We start from the raw sequence: 16680 nt of genomic DNA, 5'->3' as shown, positions 1-16680 counted from the left end.
ATAATACTATTTTTTTAACTTTGTTTTTAAAATTGGAACGTCTACATTTTTCCTTTTTACTTATTTAATAACGAACATTAATTTTAATTCAAAAAAGTAACTGTATAAATCATGACCGCGAATCGGGATTGTGGCAAAAATAATACCATTAGTAACAGTTAATAATACTTTTGGCATTAATCTATATTCCGACCTATTTACCACTCAATGAAACAGAAAATTTTACTCAACGTATCAAATAATTCCAAACATGTTTGTACGTTGCACGTTTTAGTGAAATTTCAGGTCAGTGGGTTATGCAGATCGAATATTTTAACATCTGCGTTTCACAGTTCGTAGGTTAAAAAAACATATACATATAAATGTAGTGCACTCATATTTCATGACTTGTATGACATTAATCGACGAAACGATATCACAACGTATCGTCGATACGAAGGCTGTAATAATCGTTAAATATGTCAGAATATCAAAATGAGTTTGAGTAACGACTCAAACTCATTTTGATATTCTGTAGCGTTTGTTGTACAGAATATTTTCTCTCAAATAACTGACGTTTATATTTTGGTAACTTTTCAAATCTCTATTTCAAATTTAATAGTAATTGGAATAAATAATTCACTATTCAAATGTCTACTGTCTAATTACAGTTTAGTGCAAACTTGAATAACGAAAATAGCTATTGTTGGACGAGAGCGTTCCATGATTTGCCACAGAAATATTACAGATAATCTTATTCAAAATGACAATTATGACAGATAAATATTATATATATTTAGACAGTTAAGGTATTTAGAAGCGTTAATAAATTTTATACAAATGAAAATCTTTCTGAACCGTTTCAGTAATTTCGGTACGCTTTATTCAATTACCACAAGCATTTTCAACTAGAAGTGGTTTTTGAAATGGTTTTTAGCTTTGAATTTAAATGTAAAAGTCTCGGTCTTTTACCACTATTGTTGTCCTTTCTAGCACAAGCTTTAAGCTTATAAAGGAACGTAGAGTCATCAGTATTCCCTTTGAAACAACTAACATCTTTATAAAACACTGAAATAATAAAATATTACATTTTACCCAATTTTAATTACTTTACATATAATTCGATCGTTCTATTCATAATTCGTTTTATTACTTGTTATTTTATATGTATACGAAGGGATAATATTTAGTCTAGTATAAATACTGCCAAAGAACGTTGGCATAAAACGAAAATGTAAATTAAATATTTAAATTTTCACCACAACTGATTGTTTTGTTAAAACGTCTGGTTTAATTTTGCTTAAAATTCTAATTTCAAATTCAACTAATGGAACTTAGGCCTTTATTAATCTTATAAAGGTCTTTGTCCTTTATTACGACCGCTTCTGTTGTTCATGTATATATGCTAGTAATAATTTTCGGTTACCTGTTAAACAAGCGGGCGTTCGATGTACGTTAGGAAAACTAGGCCACACCACACCCTTAAGTGCGATGCAATGTACTTTTTCGTAGTCTCTTATCATCACCATTAAACGGTAGTTACGAGTAGTTTAGCTTAAATTGCTATTAGTAAAATGAACATTATTCGTTTTTTAAAATATTAAAAAAAAAAATCAGGCATCGTAAGAATTCTTACTCGGTTATTTATACATAATTAGTTCTTATATTGTTATTCGATGTTTAACGTTATGTTTTACATAATTCCAAAAGAGAATAAAATTTTTCCTGCAGTTATTCAACATGCATGTACGGTTCTCATAGTTGTAACCTCAACCGCGTCGATGTCTAATAGTCAACCATTTCCTGAGCTTAAAACTATTATTTGAAATGAATAAATTTTAATAAATTTCGTATCAAATGAGGTTTATTCCGAAAAATAATGATATACAATAGATTAAATAGTTCAGTACCAGTAGTAATACTTACATTGATTTTACATTACTTTGATCTTAAAAAAACGCATGTCGCATATATGAGTTTGCCTTGTTAAAGTAAAAGCAATACATTTATTCCAATTAATTACATTTAATTTGTTGGAATTAATTTTACTATTACCACATAATTAAATTTATGGATTTATAAGTTTTTTATAATATTTATAATCAGTACATTAGTCTTTATGATACAAAATAGCATTATGGAATTATTCCACTATTATGATTTTTATCATCGAAAATAAAAAGCCTTATACAGCGGTTTACTTGGTTGTTATAATTCTCGCCTCTTCAGGCACATTAGGTGATTTTTTTTAAAATCAATTTCTTGATTCATATATTAAATAATCAATAAAACAAACCTATAGAGCAGCAAATCTCAAGATTTTTTACAGTCGTACTTACGAGTAAGAAGGTTAGTAATTAATAAAATAAATATGTATATATTATCACAAATATTTGCTTCAGACGTAATTATCGCTCAATTAACTCATAAAAATAAAAAATCAAAATTAGCATGTTGCGATGTTGATTTTTATTGAACAAGAAATGTCAATGCTTAATATTTATATAAAATCGATAATTCGATGTAAATATATTGACACCTTCTATGAAAATATTTAAATACGCAACTATTCTTTTGCACGTATTAGCTTAGTGGGTACATTATATTAATTGAGTGATTATTATTCGTGCTCATCAAACAAATATTTGATTGTTTCATGGACACAGTTTTTAATTCATTTGTAAATAATAATTTCTTGACTTAAATTATTAATTTGACTAAGGAAGAAAACATTTTTCATGATATTTTCATCCTGACGTATTATAAAATTAAAAAGCAAAAGGATAATCATTAATGTAGCACGTGTTGTATAAGTTAAACGTTACGAAAATTATTTGTTTGTTTCAAAATATTTACAAATTAATTTTATTTATTCCTTAATGATTACCTAAGCTTTAAAGTAACCATAATTATAATAAAGATAGTTGACAGATATCGTACATACGAACCGATAAAGTAATCTTATATTCGCTACTTGAATACGAGGAAAACCTTAAAAATATTTAAGTTATAAGTTTATTCTTTATTCGATATCATACCGAATGATAAAATATTTTTCTTCGCTTAAAATAACCTCATAATAGTCATAAAAATATATTTTTATATTCAGAATAGTCATTCGTGTATTCCTAAGAATAGCATATCTCGGAGATTCTAATACCATTCCTTAAATTGGCATTTATAACTGAAAATCTTAAAAATCTAATTAATATTTTATTTCAAGAACACGTTCATAGTTATTCTTTTGTTTTATAAACATTAAATAAAAACTTTAATTAAAAGAAGTTAATTGATTTTATAACTGTATATTTATATAGTCTTTAATATATATACAGCAGTGATAATAATTAATTAGCATGGAGCCATATATGTTGCTACTTTTTCCTTTTGTTTATATAGGTAAACATAGGACATTATAATATACAGCTAGGTATAGTACGACACAACTTAGATGTCGCATCGGCTAAATTCGTGAAACAGATCACATCCGAACTAAGTACGCTATCCCAAATTATCAATATTTATTTCTCATGCGAATATGATCTTTACACAAACGTAATAACTTGTAATATCATGTGACCTAATATATTCGTCAATTTGACGCGTCGATTTACATGCACTTGCTTTCTCTGATACGTGAATCTATACGGACGAATAGCGTCGAATGGCGCGATAAGGAGCTATTTCTATTGGTTGTGTATATCGGCAGTAATCGGTTTCATTTTCATTCCATTGCATTTTCCGATGCTACATCTAATTTGTGTCGTACTATATATTATACGACTATACGTCTTACCGTTTTAGTGCTATTTGTTAAAACGGGACATAAAAGTCTATTTTTGTCTCCGACTCTAAACTATCCGTATGATTGCCTCGTAGGTCGGTTAAGGCTTCGAAGCGTGAAAGCACGATAAACAAAGAAACTCCATATATTTATATTACTACTAGAATTCATTTTAAAGCAGTATTTTATAAACGCTTTAAAATATATGGCCATTTAAGGAGCTTAGTTATGTTTATGAGTACATATATATCATTATACCGGCCAACGGTATTTCTAATTAATTCATCTATAATTTGAAATTGTAAATTTTTCTTTGTAATTCTTAAGAAGAGGATGGATTTTAGGATGTAAGTCGATAACCTAGTTCGATTAGGCGTCACTGATGAGTTTTTCCAGCCCGGAATATTTTGGTTTCGGTTACGGTTTCTGAGTTTTATATTCCCGGTTGCAATAAAAAAAAACTGTTAAAAAAGCATTGTATTTCATATTTGATATGATTGTTGTCGTTGAAAGTGAGAATGTAAGCTATAAATGGTAAATATTAACTATATGTATCAGACGGATGCCAGTATATGTGCTTTTTTTAATAATTTGATGCATTTGTAACGAATATTCTACAAAAATGTTAAGCAATTTTACATGTAAACTTTAACTGTGCCAAATTCTATAATTTATACTAATCCGTTCGCATGATTTTTGATTCCAATGAATTTGCAAAACAAAAATAAAACGCCATAAATTATCTTAATAAAGTAAATATTTCTCGAATAATTACTGTTAAAATGTTTTTAATGCAACTCAAATAAGCCCACTTCACATATATCCATGACCTTAAGTTTGATGCTCGGCAAAACGCAGCGCAGTAATACTCAATACTTGCTATTGATATATAAACCATAAACGGATTAATGTTACAGACTACTCGACTGGTTATCATTAAATTATGCGAACACTGTATCAGGAATACAGAAAATGATGTAAAAACTGACCACACACACAAGCCGTTAAAACCGCCTGTAAACATATATATGAATAAACTCGTACTTTTCAATAGCAACAAAATAAAGGATAGTACACATAGAACGCTATCCCAATTATAGAAGAATGTCACGTATATATAAAAATAATTCAATTATTTGGAAATATCAAAGCGGATATTGCAAAAGTTATAACGGTAGTTTAAAAAAAATGCTATTTAAGAATTTCATTAAAAAAAATGCTACGCCAAATTGTTCCAACAATTTTCATTAACGAGATTGAAAGGAAACAATATTTTGAAGGTTTTCTTCCCTTTCGGCTCCACGGCAAAAAGGACTTTTAATTAAAAACTAACCTAAATTGTATTAAATATGACTTTTGAAGTGTTTCACGTGAAACTAAATAAATGTCAATATTAATTGCTGTTTATTATACAAATAATTAAAAAAGCAACCATCTATTTTAAATATTATTAAATTCCTATTAGCTCATAAATGTACCAATGGACAATCAAAAAAACTTGTAGTAATAAGTAATACATATTAGTAAATATAATATTCATTTATTATAATAATTTATATATTAGATTGTATGTAAAAGTGTTTTCTTTTAAATATAGATCTTATATTATGAAGATCTTCATCGATATTAAAAATAGTGCTTTCGAAATGGCCCACGTGATACGAGACAATTTTTCGCAGATAGCCCACGTAGAGGCGATAATAATTATACCTAATGGCTAATTATTTACTTGACATCATTTATTACTGTCCCACGAACGTATTAATTGTAAGCGAGAAAAGGATAAAATATATACCCACTTATATTGTTCGTATTATATTTTTTAAACGATAAATGTTTTACTTTCCGTGGACTTTCTTCTACAACACTAAAAGACTATAAATTAAATTCAAATATGGAATGAAAATTTTGACTGTTGCGTCCTATTAAACGTTGTTATAAAATAGCTGATATTTATTTTATAAGATTCCCATTGAATGATCTATAAAAATTATTGCATTATTCAAATTACATATTTATTTGCGAAATTTCTAAGTAATCCTGCAGTTGAATTTTTTCAGCTCGCTGTTCAGAATCCGACGATTTTATCTGAACGCGTGGCTATTATCACAGTTAACGTGATAAATGATAAATAAGAAAGTCTAATATTTTAATAGGAGAAATGATAATACTATTTCATTTTTTTTTCTGATATTTTAATATACTCTTCGTTGTTTGAGGACGAAAAATGTAATTCATTTTTCTCATTTCTTCCAAGTAATCTTAAGAACCTAAAACTATGTCTCAGAATTTTAAGTCAATCACAGTCTAAACAACTCAATTGGATAAATCCGAATATCAAAGAACGCAGTGAGCTTTTAAAAACAAAAATTCCAAAAATCCTTTCTTCGAATATTCATATATAAAACGAAGATCGAATGATTTCAAATTTTAGACAGCCACGATATGCCGCTTACATAAAATGTAGATAATAAATTTACATTGCAATGTAGACTTTATATAATTTAACATAACGACTATAATATTCCCATTAATTTTAAAAAATTATGAACTTGAACCAGACTATGTATTTATAATAACAAGTTCACGCGTGTGCTAATATTCGTTCCTATGTAAATAAGTGGACGAGTGGTACTGTCACGCCCTCTTCAAATAAAAAGCTTAGTCGACGCAAAACTTTCTAAAATTCATTTTACCCGATGGGTTACTCTCTTAGTTTAAGGAATAACCAAATGCAACCAAACAGTATATTCGTATTCATACAAATAAAACAGGACTTTATAATTCAACAAAAAAACAACAATATTTCTTTTGAATTCAAATATCGAAAAAGGTATAAAAAAGTATACCATATGTATTTAATGGGCAATCTTCTAAATTAAATCAGTTTACTCGGTGGTAGGCCTTTGTGCAAGACCGTCTGGGTTCCACCAAATATTCTACCGCCAAACAACACTACTTGGTATTGTTGTGTTCCGTTTTGAAACTACATCTTACTTCCCAAGGTTGGGGGCTCATTGGCGATGAAAGGAATGGTTAAAGTTTCTTACTGCTCGTCCGCTAACCAAAAGCATAGAAAAAAAGATTAAACACTAAAACGAGGAACGGTAAAGAAAATTGTGTCAATTTCCTAGTTCATGGTGAACTGTGACGGAAATTCATGAATTGGACCCAAAAACAAAAGGATCAATCGGAATATTCGCTTTGGAAAGCCGGGTTTTCTCTTACCTAAAAGTATCTGCTCATATTTGAGCTCACGATTTAACCTGAAGGCGCGCGCCTTTGTAAATGAACAAATCTGTATTAAGCATCTGTGTATATATTTAAATTACTAATATCAATATTATTCAATAATAAGATTTAACTTGGAACAAAATTTTGCAATCAATCTTATCAATTATATATCTAGTATGTAACATCAAATATCCTAAACTATTTAGAAGTAATGCACTGAAATAACCAGTATCAATTATAATATAATTACAATAATATCTGAAGCAATAACTGTAAACGTGAAACTGATAATGGCGACCGATAACGGCAATTTAAAAAATAATGTTTAAGGCCAATTTGAAATCAATAATGTTAGTCAAATAGCAACTGCAAATGTAAAACGTCCATTAAATACTGCGGTCATTCGCTCTTAAAAATCTATATACATATTAAGTCCTTCGCTTAATTTTTACCATCCCAAATCCAACTAAATGTATTCATTTGAAAAAAAAAAACATAATTTCATTTTCCCCAGAGCGTATTTCGAAAAGTGCTTCACCCAATTATTTTGTTTCTGTGTTCAATTTTATTCTTCAAAGTTTAGAAGGTAGTAATTATCTTTCCAATTATCTTCGCAATCACCGTCGGCAAGATATTTCTCAATGTCCATTTCGTATGCAGTAATGAAGAGCCTACCGAATGTAGTCGTATTAATGCTCGTAGTTAAAAGAAAATATGTCTACGCTTAATGCTTAGTAGTCAAACACATTTCGCAAAATTTATAAATTAATAAATTATCTATTTAAAAACAAAGATGATAGTTGGAAGGTATTAAAATTGATTTTAAACAGATTTCATTTTGATCACAAAAATATCGATCCGTATTTATTTGCAACTAACTATTCATTTATTAACGTATTCCTCAATGGTACGGAATTATTAAAATGTCCTAACATTTCAAGAAACAGAAATATATATATATTTAATTCACTTAACCGATTAATTATTATTCATGGTAATTTTATTCAAAAGCTTCAGACACCAAAGTTTATTTGACACAAATAAATTCGCAAATATAATGTATTTTATGATGAGGTGCTTTGTTGAATATTCAAAAACCGGGTTGTTAAAAATTACAAATAATATAATTAATATGTATTTTATCATGCTTTCAACTAAATAAATACTTTATATACTACAAAAGTCTCGACAAAGCGTGAACAGCGTGCGTTTTTAAAAGTATTTGAACTCCGAAAGGCGCAACAGTTTGCCAGCGGGAATGTTTCGCTCGGCTCCGACGGCTTGGTGATAAAATGGCGGATATAGGATGGGCCCAGGATTACAGATGCTTAAACGAAAAGTAAAAGTGAACGTATCTCCGCTCGATACCGCCCTACCTGTTGCGGCGTCGCGCCCGATTCGGGTACTCTCAAACTTTTACGCGCTAAAAGTTACGTTTTTTGGGGTACTTACCCGAAGAGCTGGAATGCGCTTCGGCCTCACCGCCGCTCTTCTTAAAAACTTTTCCGAGGTTTGAAAACAGTTTGAAGCTTGTTGTGTACCGTTAAGTACTTCTTACATTACTCGTAGCGCGCGACTGGTGTCGGGTCGTGAGACGTGCGACCAGCACCGCGTGAGACGAGACAGTGCGGGCCCCGCGGCCGAACCGTGCCGCGCCCCGCCCGGACCACCGCCAACCTCTGCCAGCACCTTGCCAACCTTACCCCTTGCGCCGAATTACATTTTCATATATCAATTATTTTTCCATTTGTACCCATTGAGCCAATTTACTAGCTAAATTTAACTCATTTTCACGATTTTTTTGTCGCGAAAACAGAAGTAAGATTTTTTTTAATTGTGTATTCTTGAATCTTAAAATTATAAGAAAAAAATAATCACGATATTTAAAGAAAAGAGATGTAAATTTATAACCTGTTTTTTATTCGGAGCTCTCTCAGTCTCGTGCTGAAATAATTAATTCATTTTCGATATCCGGTTGCTACCGCGCCTTGTGGAATAAGAAATTTTTTGTTGTGAATGAACTGAGCACAATGAACTACTCGTACTTGTTCCAATTTATTAACTTGAAAAAAATCGTGAGTACGTTTTCAAAAATGATATAACGCTTGACACAATTAAAAATCTTGTATAGAGTATATTAAGTCAATTGATTCTGTAATAATAACGCTACGCAACTTGACTAAAAATAATTTATATACAAGGATGCATAAATCAATTTAATTAAGGTTAAAAATATTTATAGCGTTAAATCCTGGATGAATTGAATTTATAAAACACAAATACGTGATCTAAACTCATCTATGAAATACAACGCATTCATTAAAGTGTAGTCATTACAATGGATTTTCATAAGTTAAAAAATATATGTTTACAAATTAAGCAAATGTTTTATAAGTTTCATTGATAAAAGGAATTTTCATATGGGAATCAAGAATTCAGTTAAATCTGAAAGTCGGGTAGGTTTAAAAAAAAATAAGAAAAACGTATTTCCTTTTGGCACGGGGCCATCGATAGACGTCTCTCAAACACTACTTATGAAAAGTATTTTCTTTTCGTATTCGATGAAATTGAAAGCCTGTTGGAATATGATTGAATTTGAACAGACAATTGCACCTAGGTTTATCTTGGTTAAGAAAAACAATGATGTGCGAACATATTCTATATAGATAGTCTAATTCAACTAATATCACAAAGCAAAGATTCACATAAGCGCAATAGCTTTTTAAAAAATAATTTCAAAATAAATTTATTTGTACAAAACATTTCTAAGTTACCTTAACATTATGTAAAGATTATAATTCAATATTTTAAATATTGTATTATTAATTCATTATGACAGCTGTCAATCCAATTTATTATTATTGAAATACTAGATACATACACACATACGATATATTTCCGCTGAAATAGTAGCATTGGTATTCATTTAATCATTGGATCGAATCGATTAGATTTTTACTGTCAATAAAATCCATTGTATTTTATTCTAATACAAATTCAAGGAATTACCCCAAACCTTCTCCTAGAAGGAAGAGGAGGCTGAGGGATATTTACAGACTGTTTCTTTACTTTACAAATTCAGGAAATTTATTTTGCCGTCTAGGTTGGTTTACCGTATTTAACCTACCTAATATTATACTGTAATTATGAAAGTTAGTAATAAGTAATGATTTAGAAATAGGATGCTCAAATGATTGATCAAAGGAATATCAAGTTATTTTTGTCCGAGTAATAATTTAATCGGAATATTCTTGTCGAAGCTTTTGTCTTTTAAAGGCTATTCTTAACGTTGCATATTTTCTCAAGCAAGTATTGATATAAAGTCTTCAGTAATTTTATTTTATTATGATACATTTTATATGTCATACGACATGAAATGAAGACTTCTATCGGAATCACCAGTACTTCCGATTTTCCAGCAGTTTATAACTTTTTTGTTATATATTCGTTACATATTACTATAGTAAGTTATAATAAAATGAATAAGTTTTGATAATTATATGCTGTTATAATATAACAAGTCGTTTTAAAATGTTTACAATTATAATAACGACAGCTGAACTTTTCAAATTCTAGAAACACAATCGAAATAATTGGAAGCGAATTGCTTAAATCGAGTTACGAATATATGATAAATATAATTCGTAATTCGAATCTAAATTCCCCAAGGCATACAAAATGTCAGAAAATTGTTACGTAAATCTATCTATACATTCTCTCTTTCAGCTCTATTTTTAATGATGAATTTTTCCCGAGTTTCTGAGGATGCAATATCGTTAGTAATGCAATATTATTAGTTTAATTTGGTAAAATTCTATACGAATTATATTTTTATTTTCTCGCACATTAATTTTTACTACGAAACATATGAATGATTTTTCAGACGGTAAGTGTAAAAATATGATTATGTTCACCAATAATATTAAATTTTTGATCAGTTGAATAAAGTATTAGTCGATATCAATACAAAATATGTCTAGAGTAATTCGATTATTTAATGTGAAACATATGTGTAAAATACATTACTCTCTAATAAACAGAGATCAAATTGCATTCCGTATTGTAAGCCTATAAAGTATTTTAAATATAATATTTATAAATAATCATTAAATGTTATATAACTTCTAGCTGTTGAGCTATATTCAGTCACAGAATTATATGAATGTAATGAATACTTTTTGGTTTGACATTTTTTAAAAAAAAAGTACAATTCCCATGTCAAATTTAATAATATTCTATATATTATTAAATTTGACATGGGAATTGTTAATCTGCCTTTAAATACGGAAGATAATGGATGATTGTAAAGAAAACTGTAAAAATAAATATTGAAAACCATATTAAATATTGTTAATTGTTTGATGTTCCTATTTATCTGAAGCTGGGTCTACAGTATGCATACGAAGTGCAATTTGGTTAACTGGCTTAGGAGCGTATTATCGGTACTAAATCTGAACTGATTCGCTGAAGGTCGTTTTGAAAACACAACACTTAGATCAATTGTGTTGCGGTCACCGTGCATAGATGTTTGATACCTTTGATCTGGCCCTAGAATTGCTATCGTGCAAAATTTCTATATAATTAATTCACATGACATACAATGTTAATATATATAATTGTGCCATTAGAAGTTATAAGGTGCAACTCCCACAATTTGAAAAAAGGAGCATTATGTAAGAAAATTTGAATGTATCCAACTATTTTTAAAAAATTGGGTGTGAAGCTTATTTGCACCCAAGGATATTGTCCTTTTATTTCCCCTAAAGGTAATAAAAAGTTCTTTAACTCTAAAGTTAAATGTAAAAATGAGTCAATAGGATATTAAGATTAGCCTTTCCGGTAATTTAGAAAACCGAAATTTTCTAGTAATAATAAGGCGAAAAAAGTTATTTTTTAGATTATATAAATTATTTTTAAAGTTGTTATAATAATGGATAACTAAATATTATTTATAATTACTACTAATACTATTCTAAGCAGGCCGGTATACTAAATCGTTCTCTTGCAGAATTTTTTAAAAGTGGATCCCCGAAAAATGAATGAAATATGAGTAAGCTAATTATGACATTTACTTATCACGCTATTTTAATATCAATGTTGAATAAATAAAAACCACAATTAATTATACCCTAGTAGCTTAAACAGTTTAAAAATGTTAGAAGTATTCTACAAATTGCAGTCTAATGGAGATACACGGTCACTCATCGTTCACAACTCAAAGCCGAAGCCTCTAACGGAACGGTGTAATTTTCATAAAACTTTAAGTATTAGCGCTGTTGAAAAATCGATGTTTAAAATTCGTACTGTTAATGTACTCAGATTTATTGAATATATATAGATAATTGACTAATTTGTAAATAATAGTGTCTTGTTTAGGGTCAGAATTATAACCTAATTGTTATTTCAATAGCATTTCATTCTCCCCGTAATATTTATTGTTATTACTAATATCTATTCATGCTTGATTGTAGGATTTTATTCTAGCCCGTCTGGGTAGGGACCACTCACTCATCACATATTCTACCGCCTAACAGTAGTACCCAGTATCGCTTCGTTTCGGTTTGAAGGGTGAGTGAGCCAGTGTAACTAGTGTAAGGTCGATGGCACATTGGCGATGTAAGGAATGGTGTGGTATGGTATTGGTAATGCTATTGTCTATGTGGTCGTGACTTTACCGTGTGGTGGCCTATTTGCGCCTCCACCAACCTATGTCATACAAAAACACATTATACAAGTCTAGTAAATGCACATAAAATTCCTAAATCTGAGCAAAAGTCACTTACATGTACATTCAATAGGAACTGCACACAATTTATTATCCATTTTTCATATATGAGTAATTGAAAATTGCTTTCGTTTCACGATTAATATAAAAATGTCATTTTTCATTTTTCAACTATAAATCCCCGAACTTTTTAACCATTTTTCGGAAAGTAAATTTAAGTAGTTTTGCAGTATTATAAGTTGGACTTGCGTCCTATAAGATTTATTGTTAATAAATGGGATGTTTTTTATCACTGACGCCTCCACAATCCACCTGGGAGCTAAATTTTGAGACAGCCGTTTATAGCTGACGCCCACACGGCAAGAGTACAACATACCTGCTAAGTTTCAAGTCTGAGTCTTACAGGAAAGGGGAATTCGATAAATAAGTGCTATTGAACCTCGCCTACTTATCTATTAATACTTATTTAGAAAATAAAAGGTTTTCTTCGCGTTTCGAATGAGGTGATCATCTGGGCTTCTCAATGCCTCATATGGATTCTTTTTTGTTATTTCTGTGTTCCTATGTTTCTTTTAATTTTGGCTGGAGTGAAAATGAAAAAAAAAGAAAATCCTTACGTTCCTTTGATTAGAAAAATAACGTCCCAATTGTGGCAAATCATAATTCTATGTGTCACTGTTTTCGATAATTTTTCCAATACTACGCTATGTAGCATGCTTCGTAGCACTGCTACGTAATGTAGCATTTGATAATAATTTAGTGCCGTTTCGTCATGATACATGCGAAGTTCAAACTAAGTCACTGGGTCTAACGAGACGAAATTTTGTACAAGAATCCTTTATGAATGTAGTTAAGTATCTTTTATCAATTTAGAATATACTTTCAAAAAGTAAAGTTTTCTTTCAATGTTTGAAATTTTTCTGTTTAAGTAAAAGCAATTTTTTTTTGACGTTTGTGTTAAAGTTCTTCATTTTGGGCGCCACAAATAACATGTCATGAATAGGTTAAACTGAGTTTATGTAAAAATCTTAGTATTTACTTCCTTTTTGCGCACGAGTGCTTGCTATGTTTAAAAATTGGACATGACTCTTACTTCGCCCTCTCAAAAGTCACTCTTCCCAAAATCTTGAAAATGTACTTCATAGAGCATCTGCACTTCGTAAAGTATCATCGCCAAATGTGCATACAGTTCTCTGTACTCTCTAATATTTTGGAGTTAAAAGTTTATACTTGTTAGAAGTACATACAAGTTGTTCAGGACTCTGGAGTAAACGTAGGATGTAAGTTGTATGTTACATTTTCAACTATGACTCATCTCAAACACAAACTCCTACAATGCGAACGGCATTCGCGAAATTAAATAATATTACTAAGCAGTCGTTGAAATCCCGCCCAAGCTTACCCTAAAGGAGATATTATATCACCTATTTTCATCTAACGAGTATAAATTTTGGCTAGACATATCATTAGGTAGATATCCGATGGAAAAACAGATAACATGACATTTCAATGTCAGAAATAAAAAGCCTTCCCCTTGTATTGCGAAATCGTTACTTAATACTTTTTTCATTAAATAATGCAACATAACTTTTAACGATAAAGATATTAAAACTTCGCATAAATCATTGGACTGTAAATAAAAATCTGATAAGTTCGGATCTTTGTTATGTTTATGTACTCAATAATTAATTTTATTGCAACTTACTACGCAATAATATATAGTTTCGGCCGTAATGATCAATCTTCCTGGAATCTCTGTTAAGCGGTAACTGGTATGAAGTGCGCAACTATGCTATGCATACAAGTGCTTTCACAGTCCCTTACGCTAATATTCCGAAAGAACGACTGATCTCAATCTGACACGATTGGAAAGAGTTCGAATGCAATTATGTGAAGTTTATTACATTAAATTATTATTATTAAATTAAATATTGCCGAAGAAAAAAATAAGAACTAAATATTCGTGTATTGTATCTAATTATTTTTTTTGTTCTATTTGCTGTCGACACCCTTGGCCCTTGGAGTAGTGGTGCAAAAAGCTTCATCAAAAGTATAACATCTCGCCTCATTGCCTCCACTGGTGACAAGAAGGCTGGTTCGTTTTTTGCCCAAAGAATCGGAATTGCGATTCAACGGGGAAATGCTGCTAGCATTCTTGCCACCATTCCACGCGGTCAAGATTTATACAGTAACTAGTTTTCTTTCATATTTGTATATATTTAAGCATTTAATGTTATTAATTCTTATGTTAATGAAATTATTTACATTAAAGTACAATCAACAAAAAGACAAACGATGGGTTAATAAAATTAAAAAAGTATATTTTTTACCTGCATAAAGATGACATTACATAACATAACATTCTATCTATAGTACTCAATGAAACATAATGGCCGATCATGGGAAATCAGTTTATATATATATATAAATATCAAGAGATTTTTTTCAAAACAAAATTGCTCATAAGCACTATAAAGGCTATTCTTATGTTTGTTCCCATTCACGGTAAGAAATGTTTCTTTGCTACAGCCCGTCTCGTGTCAGGAACTTTGAGAATTATATTCTGAAATAATCCATTGTGCTATTGTTCAATTGTCTGAAAGATTGATCTCGTTATGATTTTTTTTTAATTATCCATGCTTGATCCGTTGCATACCGCCCCACAATAAACCAGATAAATGTGGCAGAATATACAGACAACTTTTATCGTAATGATTTGAGTGTATGCACATGAAAACGTCATGTACTAGCCCGGATTCCAATGGCAATCTTCAAATAAATCAGCTCTTAGTATTTTTTTTATGGAATAGGTTGGCGGACGAGCACAGAGGCCACCTGATGGTAAGTGGTCACCATCTCCCATAGACAATGACACTGTAAGAAATATGAACTATTCCTAACATCGTCAATGCGCCACCTACCTTGGGAACTAAGATGCTATGTCCCTTCTGACTGTGGTTACACTGGCTCACTCACCCTTCAAACCGCAACACAACAATACTGCGTACTGTCGTTTAACGGTAGAATATCTGATGAGTGGGTGGTACCTACCCAGACGGGCTTGCACAAAGCCCTACCACCAAGAATATACATATACATATGAGATATGAGATATACATTATCTATTATTATTACTTATATAATGAAAAATACCATAAAATAAGAGACACAAGATTTAATAACCTAAAAATTTAACAAATAAAAAGTGAGTGTAATATTTAATAACAAAATAAGGAACTCAGCAAACAAATGGGATATCAGATATGAAGGATGTATTTTAATTCATTTCACATTAAATAGTGCTGGAATTTGTCAGTTTCAAGCAGAAATACAGACGTGTACGGAATACCTAGTCGACATTAAATAAGTTTATTAAGTTAAATATTAGCGAGCGTGCGCTACAAGGGTATTAAACAAAATATGCTTCATTTGTTCTATTTTCAAATAAGTTTGGTTGCTATCCAGCCATTATTATTCTACTCAAACAGAATACTCTACACTTTTGTATTAACACGTTCAATGCGGCGCTAGGTCTAATGTACCTCTTATTTTCCTCCCTTGAAAACAGAATGCTAGTATGTATATACTTAAATACGGGGTCTCTTTGACCACCTATTACCCTGAAAAATTAAAATTGGATCACATCACATAATTCAATCAGATTGAGTTTTAGTTTCTTAAATGTTACGGGGTCTAATAGACCCCATACCGGTATGATGATAGGTTTCCAAATGAGATCTTAAAAACACCGTATTGCAGGAATGGAAAAAATGAAAAAAATGATACCACAGCCAAACTTGGTGTTGGTTCAAATGGTGATTGATACATTGTAATGACAGGACCAAAGAACTTAACATCTTAGCTTTCATGGTTGACAGAGCATGTATGTGAAAGGGATGGACAATATTACAAAGCCGTTCCACGCTGTTCCATTACAGTATAACAACAACAACAGCCT

At 30.4% G+C, this 16680-nt stretch overlaps 1 protein-coding gene across 1 annotated transcript in view; it reads right to left on the bottom strand.

Moving 5' to 3' along the window:
* Nucleotides 1-8594, bottom strand: part of LOC124543328 (SCY1-like protein 2) — a 194895-nt gene extending 186301 nt beyond the window's left edge. Inside the window, exon 1 of the mRNA XM_047121518.1 lies at nt 8450-8594. The gene's annotated coding sequence lies outside the window, so the exon portion shown is untranslated. The remainder of the gene's footprint in view (nt 1-8449) is intronic.
* Between the last annotated feature and the right edge of the window lie 8086 nt (nt 8595-16680).

The sequence above is a fragment of the Vanessa cardui genome, chromosome Z, assembly GCF_905220365.1.
Source record: "Vanessa cardui chromosome Z, ilVanCard2.1, whole genome shotgun sequence".
Taxonomy (NCBI): domain Eukaryota; kingdom Metazoa; phylum Arthropoda; class Insecta; order Lepidoptera; family Nymphalidae; genus Vanessa; species Vanessa cardui.
The sequence above is the reverse complement of the archived record's forward strand: the minus strand, read 5'-3'. Positions and strand labels throughout refer to the sequence as shown.